Source organism: Hippopotamus amphibius, chromosome 1, assembly GCF_030028045.1.
Source record: "Hippopotamus amphibius kiboko isolate mHipAmp2 chromosome 1, mHipAmp2.hap2, whole genome shotgun sequence".
In the NCBI taxonomy this organism is placed as follows: Eukaryota; Metazoa; Chordata; class Mammalia; order Artiodactyla; family Hippopotamidae; genus Hippopotamus; species Hippopotamus amphibius.
The window spans coordinates 235,766,222-235,781,757 of record NC_080186.1 but is presented as its reverse complement, the minus strand read 5'-3'; positions in this window follow the sequence as shown (position 1 = coordinate 235,781,757).

The following is a 15,536-nucleotide window of genomic DNA, read 5'->3' as shown; positions in this document are numbered from 1 at the left end:
TGCACAACTCTATAATCTCCCTAAAATTGCTGAACTATATACTTACAATGGGTGACTTTCACAGAGTGTGAAAAAAAAAATCTGTTAGAAATGTGGTACGTGCCAAGGTATACAAGCATCCTATGAAAGCACTGAGGCATATCATCTCACTGTATCAGGCTTCTGCACAAGATGGGGCCTGCAGTGACTCTCTATGAATGAACAAAAATCAGCAGCTGAATCGGAGGAAGGGAATCCAGGCAAGGAGGCAGCCGGAGCAACCGCACGAGGGTGAGGAACGGACATGCTGAGGTACCAAGAGGAGACGGGAGGGATCACCAGGACACTGTGCAACGCTGCCCGGGGGGACTTGGCGTCGGCTTCTTAGGTGAATGGAGGGATGAGGAGTTATTTTCTCTCTTTCATATTCCATTTTGAAAGCAGGTATATTAATAATGGGACCAAAAAAAAAAAAAGGAGACTCTGCTTTCAGATGGCCCCCTGCTGGAAAGTTTAGTACTACCCAGCGCAGGGTACTGAGCACTCACAGGCATGCGGTCTGTAGCCATGATACTTGTGGAATCCTAACCACAAGTTAATAAAGAGCCAAGGCCCTACCCTTGGCTTTTATGACTATTTTCTGTGCTGCAAGAATAACCCAATCAAAATGGCCTTATTTATATACTAAAGAGTGAGAAATGACTACCAATACATTGACAATTGAGGAATTTTTTTCTTGTTTTTTAATAGGAATTTGGAATCTCTTGGTGAATACATGAATGGTCTTTCAAATAATACTTTCTTGTTGCATACATTACCTGAAATAATACTTCAAAATTACTTAGAGATGTGCCAAAAAGAACTCTCAAAGCGGGGACCTAGAGCAGGGGTCCCCAATCCCTGGGAGGGCCAGCAAAAAGGAAGTGAGCGGCGGTCGGGAGAGTGCTCAAAGCTGTATCTGCCGCTCCCCATCGCTCCCCATCGCTGGCATTCCTGCCTGAACATTTTCCTCCCCCTCCCCCATGAAACCGGTCCCTGGTGCCAAAAAGGTTGGGGACTGCTGGCCTAGAGCACATTTTCCTTGCACCAAAGCGACCCTGCAATGTTTTGATCAGTATTATTTCACCAAAACCTCATGAGAACGGGTAGACCACCAAGAACCTTGGAGAATATTTGTTTTTACTTTTGTGGCTAACTGTGTGTCTAGTTCACAAGAATACATTTGTCAAACAAATATGGTTTTTATTAGAAACGTTTACATTAGAATGAATAGGAAATACCCTGCCTTCTTTTTTTAAGACATAAGCACGTTTGGAAAGGTACAAGGCAACTGAAAAATTTATTTCAATCATACAATAAACAAGCCTCAGCCATCTTGTGTGTCACTTCTCAAGCCTTAGATTAGGCTCCAGTATGGTAAATTTAAAAAATCTAAAAGACATGGTCCGTCTATTTCCCTACTGGGGTTTGGATAAAGTGGAGGGGGTCAGGGGATAGTCAGACTGACATTCAACTATGGCAAAATGTGGTAAGCCACTCAGTGCTTTAGACATAGATTTAGGACATCATGGATTACAGGAAGGACGAATTTTGCTTAGAGTAGGTCAAAGGAGGCATCTAGGGATAGATGCTATTTGAGTTGGGCCTTCAGCAATTAAGTCCCTGGGAGTGCGGAATAAAAGCACACACACGTGCCTGCAAGCATTTATGCATCTGGCAGAGAAATCAGGCTCAAGAAGCAAGAGGGGTCTCCTTTCCCTAAAAGTGCCTTTGAAGACCCGACGCGCTGCTGCAGACTCTGCCAATCCCACCCTGCCCCCTGGCGCTCAGCACACCCTCAGCTGCCTGCTGCGCCCCCCTGGACTGGCGTCTGAAGGCTTCCTCCAGGCTCAGGGGCACAGGAAGCCTGCAAGCAGAACAGGCTGGAATGCTGTCTTAGCCCAGCCACAGCCCTCAACCCGGAGCTGCGCTCTGCGCGGCCCCCGGAGGTCTCTGGGGGCCAGGGGCTGAGTGAGCCCCTCACCTGCCCACTAGTGGAGTCTACGTACTCACTCCTTCCTTCTCCTGTCCCACTTGCCCCCCTCCCACCAATACTTCCTTTCATCGCCCCCTATGAGTCACCTGTCACTGTGTAACCACTACCCTAAAACACAGTGGCTTCACATGACATCCATTTTATTTTGCTCACAATTTTGTAAGTCAAGAATTCAAGCAGACCCCATTGGGTGATTCCTCCGTTTGGCATTGACTGAGGCCAGCTGGTGGTATAGTCAATCGGTAGACTGCCTGCTCCCTAGGGTACAGGACTGGTCTATTTTCATGGTAGATGACTTGGCAAGAATGGCTAAAAGGCTGAACTCAGCTGGGACCATCAACCAAAATACCTCCCTTTGGCCTCTTCTGCACATGGTCTCAAGTTAGTGTGGCTTCTTGCCTATCCTTGTAGGGCCTCCAGAGGGAGTGCTCCAGAAGTCGGCTAGTGGAAACTGCCATTATCTTAAGGCCCAGAAATTGCACAATTACATCTGCAGTATTGGTTTGGCACAGAAAACACCCTGACAAAGAAAACACTATAGAGCTCACCTAGGAATGACAGGATCAGCAAAGATTCAAGATCAGCCTCTAGGGCAACCAACCTAAAACACAGGTTTCAGATGAAGCACCGCAGGGAAGTACCACACCTCAGAGGTCACAGTTCACGTCATGGTCACACACTAGCTCATTAGCAAGCACGTGGGCAGGCACGGAGACGGGAATTCCAGACCTTCGGAGGACTCCAGCGCAGTGGGGCAGATTCCGCTCCTATATAACCCCACCCAGCTCTCTACAGAAGAGCAGGCACGCCTGTTTCCTAGCACCTCCATGTGCACGCCAGGGCTTCCCCAGCCACGAGCCCGGCAAGCCCTGAGGTCATGTCTCTCATTAGCCTACTGACGGTTCTGAGAAACTCAATGCCCACTCCTACCTCGACGTTGTCACCTCATTTGGGAGAGGCCCTTTGGTTCTGCTTGTGATGCTCTCGATGTGGGTGATCTGGGGTGTGTGGAAGTGGACAGAGTGCAGGCACAGGTGTTCACGGCTCGTCTAGGCAGAGCTCAGCTGAGTGCGGCTGTTGAGGATGGCTAATATTTTAACTTAATTTTGCTTCTTTTCTTTTCTCTACTTCCTGTGTTTTTACATGAACAGAGTGACTTCCCACAAAGGGACGTAATGGCTGGCAGAGACTGACATGCTATATCATTTTAGGGGTATTGTGTATATCACCTGAGCAAAAATCGTCAGTCGTTTCAAGCTAGATTCCTGAAGACCTAGGAATTCTGTATTCTGTTTCCAAGCTATTTGCTAAATAAGTGACCTTTGAAAGAAACAAGCCTTACATGATTTAGTTTCTCCTAACTGACATATTGCAGTAATAATCCTTCTCTGACCTACCTCACAGGGTGTGGAAGCATTAAATGGGGGAAGAGATGTAGAAGTGATGTGAAAGCCAGAATAAACCAAAATGTTGGTTGAATGTCTCCGTTCCTTGAGAGCAAAGATCATTACTATGCCCAGGTCATGCTAAGCGTGTCATAATTATTGAAATGAATAAAAGCATTATCATTAGTTCTGCAAAAAATTGATAGTAGTTTGTAAATTATATAGAAAAGATGCTTTGATCCCACAGAATAAGAACCAGCAAATAATTAGAAGCAGTCAGTAATTATCGTTTAACAAGAAGTATTATGAATTGTCTCAAACTCACAAGTTCCAGGAAACTGCAACATTCGCAACTTTGAAAAATACAAAGAACCCTGGCCTGGTGCAATTCTATGAAGAAAAATTTTGGTTGCATTGGAAACAGAAAATAGTGAGGAGACAGAATTTTTCTATGAACCAGATGGGTTATTTTTTAGCTCTTAGGAAATATGGTAACCAGCCACCATAAAAGCCTCTGGCTGAGACGTTTAAAGGTGAGCAGTTCCAGCCTTCAACCAGGCAGTCTGGGGGAGGGGTGAGTCACTGTGCAAAAGAACAGGGAGTCATGTGGTCCAACTGTAAAATAGAAAAATTGCATGTAATTATTTTACAAGCAGAGCGCAGCGATGTGAAAGGAAGAACTAATGATGGTGCTCTCAGCTTGTTAGAGGCTTTTCCTTCTGGGGAGCTCAAGGTCACAAGAAGTACTGCTCACTGGAATTTTTTTCTTCCTTTTCCCTGGATACATAATGTTACAATAAACCCTGCACAGAGAGGGTTAATGCTGCAGGGATGTTTTTAAATAATTTCTGTGACCAAAGCAGGAGATACAAGCCTGGCAATAATTCTCCCTGACTTCAAGCATCCTGTATTGATTGATTAATTATTCCACCAATGAACTAACAGGTATTGACCTTATCTGGTTGAGTAGCATTTAGCCAAAAGTCAGTAATCTACATCGATCACTTAATGGAACATCAAAGCTCAGCATTCTGACAGGTTTATGTCATTCAGCAAAAATCTGTCTATGTTTTGCTGATACCTTGACCTTTTGCATCAAGCAGTCTTTACAGAAAACGAAAAGCAATGACAAAATTAAATCTTGGAAATAATGCTTTGTTATGTAAAAGGAAGTTCTTCTTGGACTATTACAAATAGCTTCTGCTGAGATTCCATTCAGGGGTTTCTTTGCAAACTGAAAAGCAGTTTTCTGCATGCTTGCAATTCACGGTGTTCTGCTGAAGCATGAAGTTATCAAAACGATGACTCCTGGGCTAATTACCACTGCAGCAGAGCTTCAGAGATAACACTGAACAGATTGGGTTTTCCAGGGAGGGGTCCATACAAAGAAGACTTGGGGCAATGATTCAGAATGGGCAGGACTAGCTGCTGTCTTTGCCCATCCTCAGTTCCAGAATCCTGATTCAAATATTCAGACAAATCCACTGATGCAATCAAATACCTACCTATCTACTGCAAAAGCTGGGAGAGTTTTCACAACAGGAGGCTCAGCTGAGAATCGCTAAGCCCACCTTTACGGCGGTAATTACATACTTTGAAATCAGATTTATGCACAGTGAATATGAAAAATACACAGTAGATTATTACTACCTATCTCCTCCTCATTAAAGAATTGGTGATGGAACCCTTAACAAACACGGCTCAGGCAGTGGTCTCGGGTGTAGTCCCTCCAGAATCCTCTCCTGTGGCTCCAGGGCTACTCTTGTCCCTGAGGTCTGGCTGCATAAGGGTGCTGACTTCTTCCTTGAGAACTCTTATTTTTATGTTTTAAGTATTTCTCATGCACTTGACGCAAGTACAGTTACTGAGGACGGAAGCGTGCCTTCTAGGAAGAGTCTGCTGCCTTCCATCCTGTGACGACGGTGGTTCTGTGCATGCAGCGCTGTGTCACGGCAGCAGGCTGCCTCTCTGCATCTCCGCTTCTGGTCTGGAAGATGTACCTTCTAACATGCTACAGTGCTAAGTGGTAGGCCTACTCAGTTTAAAGCTCTTTCAGTTTGAAGCAGCTGTTTCTGCTTGGAGCCTTACTTGAAATGCTTCTGACAGTTGCCAAACACCGTTTCCATTCATCACCTGCAGTGCCCAACGTGCCTCATCGCTCCACGTGAAGACAAGCCGTAAGCTGTGTCTCCCTGACATTCTGATGCGCTTGTGCACTCCATGTCACTCTAAAATCTAGGTCTGTGTCTATGACTTATTTATTAAACTAAAATTTCTCTTCACCAATAAATGTTGAATATGTTCCACAACTAATCCAATAATCAGTTTAGAATAAAAATGGTAAACAGATTTCAGCCTGGATTCTAATGCTTCTATGCTTATTAATTATTTCTGTGGCTCTGGTTAAGTCACGTGTCATCAGTTTCCCCACCTGCAAAGTACAGGTGTTGGCCTAGGAGAAACATAAGGTCCACTCTATCACTTACATTCCGTTATGCCCTACTGAGTGTTTATCAATAAGTTATTTCAGAATATGTTGATAGGAAAGCGCTCACACACAATACTAACAATACACTGGAGTAGCTTTTCCCCCAAGCTAAAATGAAATCAGAAAATGCATGAAATAGGAAAAATACACTACCCTTAAATGATCACATGGTGTGGTATGATTGATTAGTAGATAAAGTTCAACGCTTCTGAACTGAAAGTTGGTTTCATTAAGAATTTGACCTAACAGGCACAGCTCACATGGTGTCACCATCACAAAAAAAAAAAAAAAAAAAAAAAAATGCTGTAAAACATTTAGGATCTCTGAGGAATAAAGAAGAACTCAGACCTTCATCTGGGCCTTCTGTGCTCTTGTGGTTCATGAACAGTGATGAGATTTAGAGAATTATTGAAAATCTTAGATAGTTTTCACATTAGCGTTATTTTCCCTTTGACTATGGAGTGATTAAATCACAGTGGCTAGAAAAAAATGTACATCTTTTGTTATGATTTTGTAGAATGCATGATGTATTTTGTCTAAAAATAGTCCTTACTTTTGGTCAAAACATACATATTAACACTGACTGTGACTGACATATTAGTCACTTGTTTAGATTTTGTGTTCATTTTGTATAAACTGTAGAGTTTTGTCTCCTTATATATTGTGCTCCACGATATAAACTAGTCAACTGAATTTACATTAATGCTTATTTATCTTCATAATATGCATAGAGATCCTATATACTAAGTAGAAGATACATCGTCCTTCTGGAGAATTAAAAATGAGATTTACTTTTCCAAAAGCCCTAACTTTTGGATTTCATAATTTGAAGAAGGATACACATACCTTCTTGGTAGAACAAGTCAATAGAATAAACAGTCATACACTTGGAGAGAACTTGTTCCAAGCCACTTGGAAAACAAGTGTATAAAACATGGGTGAGTATAACTAAATTAGGTAAACTCATACAGTTAAATTTCTAGAAGTCCAAGTCATTGAGAGAATGAGGAGCCCGGAATCTAAATATATGAAGTTCAGTGATTAAAATACAGACTCTGACTCCTGTGAGAGGCGTTACTCCCTGCAGTTCAGGGTTCCCTAATGTTTTGGTCTCACACTTTTATACTCCTAATAACTACTGAGGACCTCAAAGAGCTTTGGTTTATGTGGGTTCTACCAATTGATATTCACCACATTAAAGACCAATTTATTTTTAAAAGACAATAACAAATATTTTACATGTAAAACAAATAAGTTTTAAGGAAAACAGCTACACTTTTCCAAAAATTTAATGGAAAGAATGACAACGTTTTACTTTTTTTTTCAAATTTAACATACATCTTAAATGAAGGTAGCTAGACTCTCACATATGCACTTACATTTAATCTGTTGCAGTATGCTATTTTGGCTGAAGTAATAATGAAAATCAGACACGCAGATCTGTAGTTGAAAAAAATATTTTAATAAATTTTTCGTATAACTGTGGATATTGTTTTTCTACTACAGCAAAACTCCCTAAGTGGTAGTTTCCTAAAAGTCCGTTGCGATGCAGAATCTATAACCATATCAGGGAATTTCTGCACCCTAACTCATTAAAATTCTTTATTCTGTCTTTTGTATGGAATTTTTTTTATTATATATGGCATTTAGTATGGAATGTTCACCCATGTGATTTTTAACAGATTGTATTTTTTAGGAGACTTTCAGTTTCATAGCAGAATTGAGCAGAAAGCACAGCGAGTCCCTATGTACCTCCTGCTCCCACACGTGCACATCTTCCCCACCATCAACATCCCGCACCGGACGGTACATTTGTGACCATCGATGAACCTACACTGACATGTCACTATCACCCAAATCCATTGTTTACATTAGGGCCGATTCTTGGTGTTGTGCATTGCGTGGATTTTGACAAATGTATAATGACATGTAGCTATTATTATAGTGTCATACAGAATAGTTTTACTGTCCTAAAAATTCTCTGCGCTTCACCTATTTATCCCTCCCTCCCTCCAACCCTTGACAAACACTGATCTTTTTACTTGTCTCCATAGTTTTATCTTCTCCAGAATGTCATAAAGTTGGAATTACATAGTATGTAGCCTTTTCAGATTGGTTTCTTTCATTTAGTAATATGCATTTAAGGTTCCTCCATGTCTTTTCATGGCTTTATAGTTCCTTTCTTGTTAGTGCTGAATAATACCCATCACCTAGATGTACCACAGTTCATCCATTCAGCTACTTAGGGACATCTTGGTTCTTTCATATTGTGACAACTGAATAAAGCTTATATAAGCATGCATGTGCAGGTTTTTGTGTGGATATAAGTTTTCAACTCCTTTGGGTAAATAGTAAAAAGCATGACTGGTGGATTATATGGTAAGACTATGTCTAGTTTTGTAAAAATCTGCCAACCTGTCTTCTAAAGTGGCTGCACCATTGTGCATTTCCGCAGCAATGAATGAGAGCTCCTGTTGCTCCCCATCCTCACCAGACTTTGGTGCTGTCCGTAGCTTGGATTTTCACAGTTCTAATAGGTGTGTAGTAGTATCTCATTGTTTTAATTTGCAATTCTCTAGTGACATATGATTTTGAGCATCTTTTTACATGCTCAAATTTTATCACTGGCTACATATCCTTCCAGTTGTTTTCTTCGGACAAGATCATTTCATTCACTTTTCAGAAACTATGTCTCAAATACCCAAATCTGAATAACTATAAGTTTGTCATCCATTCTTTAAACAAACAAACAAAATGGTGCTTTTGCTGGGGAGGGAGTGGAGCTAATTAAGTGCCTTTCTCTTTTCTTTTCGTATTTATTTATTTATTTATTTATTTATTTATTTATTTATTTATTGGCTGTGTTGGGTCTTCGTTGCTGCACGCAGGCTTTCCCTAGTTGCGGAGAGCGGGGGCTACTCTTCATTGCGGTGTGCAGGCTTCTCATTGTGGTGGTTTCTCTTGCTGTGGAGCACGGGCTCTAGGCATGCAGGCTTCAGTAGTTGCAGCACTTGGGCTCAGTAGTTGTGGCACACGGGCTTCGTTGCTCCACGGCATGTGGGATCTTCCAAGACCAGGGCTCGAACCTGTGTCCCTTGCACTGGCAGGCGGATTCTGAACCACAGCACCACCAGGGAAGTCCTCCTTTCTATTTTCAAATAACTGCACAAATGTTTTTCTTTGAGACAGCCATCATACTTCTATATCACCACAAATGATGCCTACTTCTCATTTTATCACACAGCATATTAAGAAGACACATACTCAATGGTCAAGATTCAATAAAAGTAACTTTTGTGCTTCATCATTGGTAGGTTGAAAGGGCTTTTTTAAAACTGTGAGTGCACGGCAGTGAAAAATGCACGGACAATAGTATAGATCCATGTAAGTGGTTTGCTTTCGTGCTGAGGGGCCATCACCTTTACCCACCCTCAGTTCTGCAGCATGCCACAGTGAAAGGCAAATAATGACTTAGTATTATTTCATCAATAGTTTTATGAAGATCCTTAGGAGGGTCTTAAGGATCCCCAGGGTTTCGTGCACCAGCCTTTAAAATCTGTGGCTGCTGTGCAGTTTTACCTACGAGTTACAAAAGTCTTGAGGAATTGTTGAAACTTGTGCACCCTCATTCTATACACAGGTACACGTGCAAAAAACTTTACATATGGTTTTAGGGGGTCACAGACAACCAAGAGGCTACCCCTGGATAACCAGACAATAGGTAATGAACTCTACGTAAGAGCTTTATTAGTTGCCCATGTAGAATTTTCTACTGAAAAATTCTGAGACGCCTTAAAGTTTAAGTGTCTGTTTTCAAACAAAAGATTCTAGCGTCCTGAAACCAGGTGTGCTACACACAATGTCATAAATAATTAAGAACAGAGTCACTTAAATAATAACAATGATGTTTCTATAACAAAGGTTTAGAAATGTGATTTCTGAAAATCCCTAGATCTGTCCCTTTAATTTCTTCCCTACTAAGAAAACTAAAATAAGTTATCTATAAAGGTTGTTTAAATTTTGATGTACTTGAGCTTAAATGAACTGGTCAGATGCTTAGTTTCTGATTATTTCAGTCATTTTGTTTTTCCCACCATACTCACGGACAAGGTGCATGAATAAAGGTTTTCTATATTTGAGCCTCTTGCTGCCAGTGAACGGAGGAGAGTATCCCACTGAATAGCCAGCCTCAAGTCAGTTTCAAACGTGTTCACAGCAGAGTAGCCACGCTAATGCTGCACCCCTGGGCCAGCGATACAGTAGACCATTACTAGTATCTGCAGTTTTTAAAAACTAGCAGTGTGGCACTATTTTACTCATACAAATAGACACACATACTCACACCTTAATAGAAGCATTTTCTGGGAAAAGAGAAAGTAGCCTTTTAGTACCTCATTGCCCATAAGCTGGGCTTTATGTACAGAAAGTTACTTTATACAGATAATAAACCTAACATGAAACAGTTATTTCTGGCAGCTAATTTACCTTTATAGTTTATAGAGGTGTCTTCTTCATAATGGTACCTTCTGATTCTACTTTCCCTGAGTTCAGCAATCAGGGTAGATTACTGCCGGTTTCCATAGAAACGAGACAACGAACGGTTTTTAAATCTTCATTCATGGACTAGTTTTACAAATAATGTAGAGTTTGGAATGACTGCTTACTGAAGACATCATGATTGAAACAGACGTCAAAAATGTTAACCCTTCGAACGATGCTTAAAGTTTCTTTGTGTCGTTTTTGCTAATAATAGACCCACATATTTACACCCACAATGATCTACAGATCAAACACTGAGGGGATTAAGTGACCCTCCCCTAAAGGGATTTTGAATGAATTGTATAATATGGAAGCAGCTGTCGAGCCATCTCGAAACCTGAGTTGTTAGTACACATTGGCTACAATTTGTCAGGAGCTTATTGTTCTTATCAATATTAAGGAATATCCAGATTTTCCTTAAAAAAGTATTTTTTGGACAGTTAGAAAGACTTTCTACACCCCTCCAAAAATTAAGGGGAAAGAAATGCTAATAAGGTTAAGTTAATATTGTTAATTACACAGCTTTAAAATGCATTCATGGTCTTAGGCAGTGATGCTAACTGTTGGTCCTTGATAGGTAATTGTTTATGATGCTGTCCTAGAACTTCCTGTGTTTGTAATATAAATGTGATGGTGGAACTTTTTCGTGGTTCTTGTCTTTATGCATGCTATGGTTGTACATGGACTGTGCACTTGTAATCCATGTATAGTACTTATCAATGAATTCAGTAATTAAAATACAATTACTAAAAGCAACACAAATCAGAGCTCCATCAGTGTGGCTCACTGAAGCTGGGATCTTTTTTCAGCTCTGTAACTTCCCTCAAACCATGTCCAGGTTCTAATTTTGTTCTAGCATCGTTGAGATTACAGCTATAATGTTAGGTTTTTCCTATCATCTCTCCCATTAATACGACACAGCAGTAAAGCACTAAACTTCACCTCAAACTGTCCAAAGGAATATGGGATAAAGTATTATCCGGTCTTAAGGTGCACTAGAAAGGTGAAATAGTACTAGTTTTTGGAGTCTTTGAACTCTATATACATTTTGACTTGAGTTAACAATCAAGCTTCACATTCCTCCTCTTTTCTTAAGCCCGGGGTGTCACCTCTTCCATTTTGGAACCAAATCTGCTGGGGGTCCTCTCGTAGGGCGGCACCTCACGCCTTGTTGCAGGATACAATTTATAGCCATCATCAGGGATGCTTTATCTGTGACACTACCGTTAACCCAAGCCTCACTTACCCTCAGAGCAGACTGTACCTCCATTTGCAGGTTTGGTCTTAAGCAGCGTGTCTGCATGACTGTCATGTACCTCGGTGCGACTACTTGTCCCACGTCTGTTAATGTCAGGAGTTTGCCATAGCTGGAGCTCACTGTTATCTAGCACTTCGAAGGCAAGCTAAAAAAACCCAGCAGGGCTCAGCTGAAATATTTTCTCTCCATACGTCCAAGCTGCAGGCATAAAACACAATAGTAAAATATACAATGGGACAAAGTAAAAGGCCTTTATAAGAGATCTTTGTCATGCCACTGTGCGTATTTCATAACATCAGCTACTGTTTTCCTCAATTGACATCATATAGCTCTCAGCTAATGAGAAGAGACATGGAGCATATCGGATCAAATAGATGCTGGACAGGAAACAGATGATGGATCTTGCATCCAGGCCCCCAGCTAAAGCAGTCAAACCTCTGAATAGCGAAAGGACTGATGTGTTTTAGCTGTTCTCCCTTCCAGCCATAAACTCAAGAGCAACATTGAAAGTATTTTTTTTTTCCCTAGGTTGCTCACCAACCCCCTACCCACACCACCTCACCGTGAAAGCCAGTCAGCAAGGATCAAAAACATTTCCTTGTAAATGAATCATGGCAATCCAATAAAGATGCAACACGCAGATTATGTTCAAATCAATGACAGAACCGTAGCCGGTATCAGCAGGCCCCGAGGAAGAAAAACTGCTCACAGTCAGGGGTGTCTGTCCAATAATGAGCTGTGAGGCTAAACACAGAGCACATGCTACGCTCTGGGCAAAATCCCCCGAGTTTCTACTGTTCTGGCTTCTCTAAGCAATTCTAGGCTGTTGTAGTTTTGTCCTTAGTACCTCCCCAAGATGGGCCATGATGGCTTAGCTTAGCTTTCCAGAGGGGGCCTTCGGTGACACAGTTACGTCCGGGAAACAGGCAGACAGCTGTAATGCTAATATCTAGAAATAAATGTTCGCGTACGCAGGGGATAGAATGGATTTAAGAGTCAATTACTGGGTATGGTTACTCAAGAATCCTGGAAAATGGTCATGAAGAAGATTCTTAAGTGTTCAGCGCACTTGCCCGTCCACTGTTCTCTAATTGCTGCTCACTGTACATATTTGAGAGGGAAGGAGATATTTTTCTATTTGAAAAGCAAAGGGAATAAACACACATTGCTATGTGTCTGTCACCCTCTTTCATTTTTAAAAAATATGTAATAGCATCAACCGATTTGCAGCCCTCTCTAATGTCCTTATACCTCTCTTCCCTGGTGCTCTCTGTTGTTCTTTTCCACGTAACACTGCAGGTTCATGTTCACACCGGCGTGAGGAAAGCATGATGGCACTCGGTTCAGCAGGCTAAGGTACGCATGAAAAGAGGAAAAGATCATCAAGGATCAGTCAGCAAAACACGGGAAATGTTTCAGAGACCCAAGTTGTCACCTCAGAGTAACACCAATGAGGTAAAAGACTTCAGAAAAGCCATTCGCCCTCCCAGAGCTTTAGTTTCTTCATCAGCCACATCTTTTCCGCTCTAAAGTTTCATTTTCAGATCTGAGTGTGCTTGCAACTAAGAGAAAAGCAACTCAGGGTCTTTCACATTTAATCAAAAGAAAGTTTATGGCCTTCAGTCTCTTTCAAGAGCATTTCACGTACCACATAGAGATTTGACAACGGTTGATCTACCACGGGCTATTTTTCTTCCTTCATACTAAAGAAGCTTTACTAATATGAGACACCTTATTTAATCCATTATCTGTTAATAGCCTCCTCTAGGATTAGCCCAAAGGTCTAAAATAATAACTAATAATCATCTACTCATTAGAAAACTATCTACTTCTGAGGACGCTTCTATTTCCTCTAAATTCAACGGTCCATTGTATTCCACACTCGTGTTCCCAGGGTTTACTGATCTCTGAGAGCAGTCAGAGCATATGGCCCTGTCACCCTCCCTGGGAGGAGAGAATCAATCTATTCCAAATAGAAAGAACGTATCAGATCTAGACAGATTTCTAAAACACCTGTAAGATAATTTGGAATCACAGCAGTAATAAAATAGCAAACAAATTTCCCCTCTCCTGAAAATGATAAATTACTGTATTTCATTGAGCAGACTTCTCTTTATCTGATTTGTTTTAAAAATGATAAATATGTCTCCATAAATCTAAAGCAACCCAGAAGTCGCCATCCACCTAATTGAATCAGAGCTTAGATGATTCAAAGAGCTAAGAACACATCAGACAAATGAGGATATTTTACATCGCAAAAGTGGATATAAAACTCACCTCCGAATAATACAAAGGGAAACATAAATACTCAAAACAGATGAAATACCCAAACTGAAGTATCATTCGTGGAAGCTGCCACCATTTATGAATAAAACCCTGCTTGAACTCTCAATTTCACTTTTGCAAATATTCTGACCAGATTTATTTATGATTTCCTTGTACATTTACTTCTTGATTATCCAGTTCCTTGCAGTGTATAAAGAAATTTTTTGTCAGTAAATTTTCCTTTCTGTTCATGACCTTAGTGCTTCCATTATCAACTATTAAATGTTCTGTGGTTTTGACTTTCAACTTTTCAGGAAAAACATCCTCTTTCCGATACACGTTTCTTTGGCCATTCTTGCCATCAGCATTTAGCTTGCTTCCTGTCTCACTTTGCTCTCCTCTTGGGCTCTGCCCTCTTCCACCTTCTGGCTGCCCTCTAACTGAGACCTCTGCTTCATTTCCTCTTAACTCTTTGCCATGATGTTGGATTTTCTACTTTCTCTTCAATTCTTCTCAAGCTGACTTTAGCTCCTTCTCTGACCACTTCTGGGCATATGTTTGGCATTGGAACTCTGCTTTACGGTCATTATTTTCGCCACATGGCAGGGGGATATCTGAAAACTCCTGGTGACTTAAAGGAGAAGAGCTTGGTCTCCCTAGACAAGTAAAGAATGAGTTTCCCATTGATTTTTATGAACAACGACACTAATATCATTTAGAATCAGGAATCCTTGACACAGTCTCTCAAGATAGAAAAATAAAATCTGTCTTTGACATGAGAGTGCTAGGTAATTGTTTCATTTCATAACTGGAGACCTTTCAAAACAAAACAAATTCTTTCTTTTCAGATGGCTTAAGTGAATACTACATGAAATCAGCGAATCCTTTTCAGTTTATAAACATATGCATATTTCTCACTATTTTAATGTAAGAGGAAGTAAAGAAAAAATAATGCAGTGAAGAAACACACGTCTGAACAAACTAAGGCAATACTGAATACTGAAAAGGGGAGTTAGCCAGAGAAGGCTTTTGAAAATATAAACGAGATCACAGTACTCCCCAGATCCAAATCTCCAAGGGCTTCCTATCATATTTAAAATAAAATACAAACTTCTTGTTATCATCTACAAGATCCTACTTCATCTGGTCTTGACAATATCTCCAACCTTATACTTCACTACTGTCTCTATCCCATAACCCAAACCCTGTCCCCCAATGACCCACTGGAGCTTCATATGCATTCTGTCAGTTTGTTGAGCAAAACAAGCTCATTTCCCCCTCAGTGCGGTAGCACTTCTTTTTCCTCTTTCTGGAATACTCTACCTCCACATCCACTCAAGGGTCACTCTTTCACTCCTGCTGGTATATGACCTCCCTAGCGACACCTTCCCCAAATCTTCTGTTAAAAAAGACCACTTTTCCTTACCATTATCCCCTAGACTCTTTTATGCTACATTTTTTCCAAAACACTATAGAAAACAGTGCTTACCACAAAATAATCAAAAATTATTTGTTAAATAAATGAATGAAACTATTAAATTTAAGAGTAAAATGAAATAATATATGAAGAGTACTTAGTACAGTGCC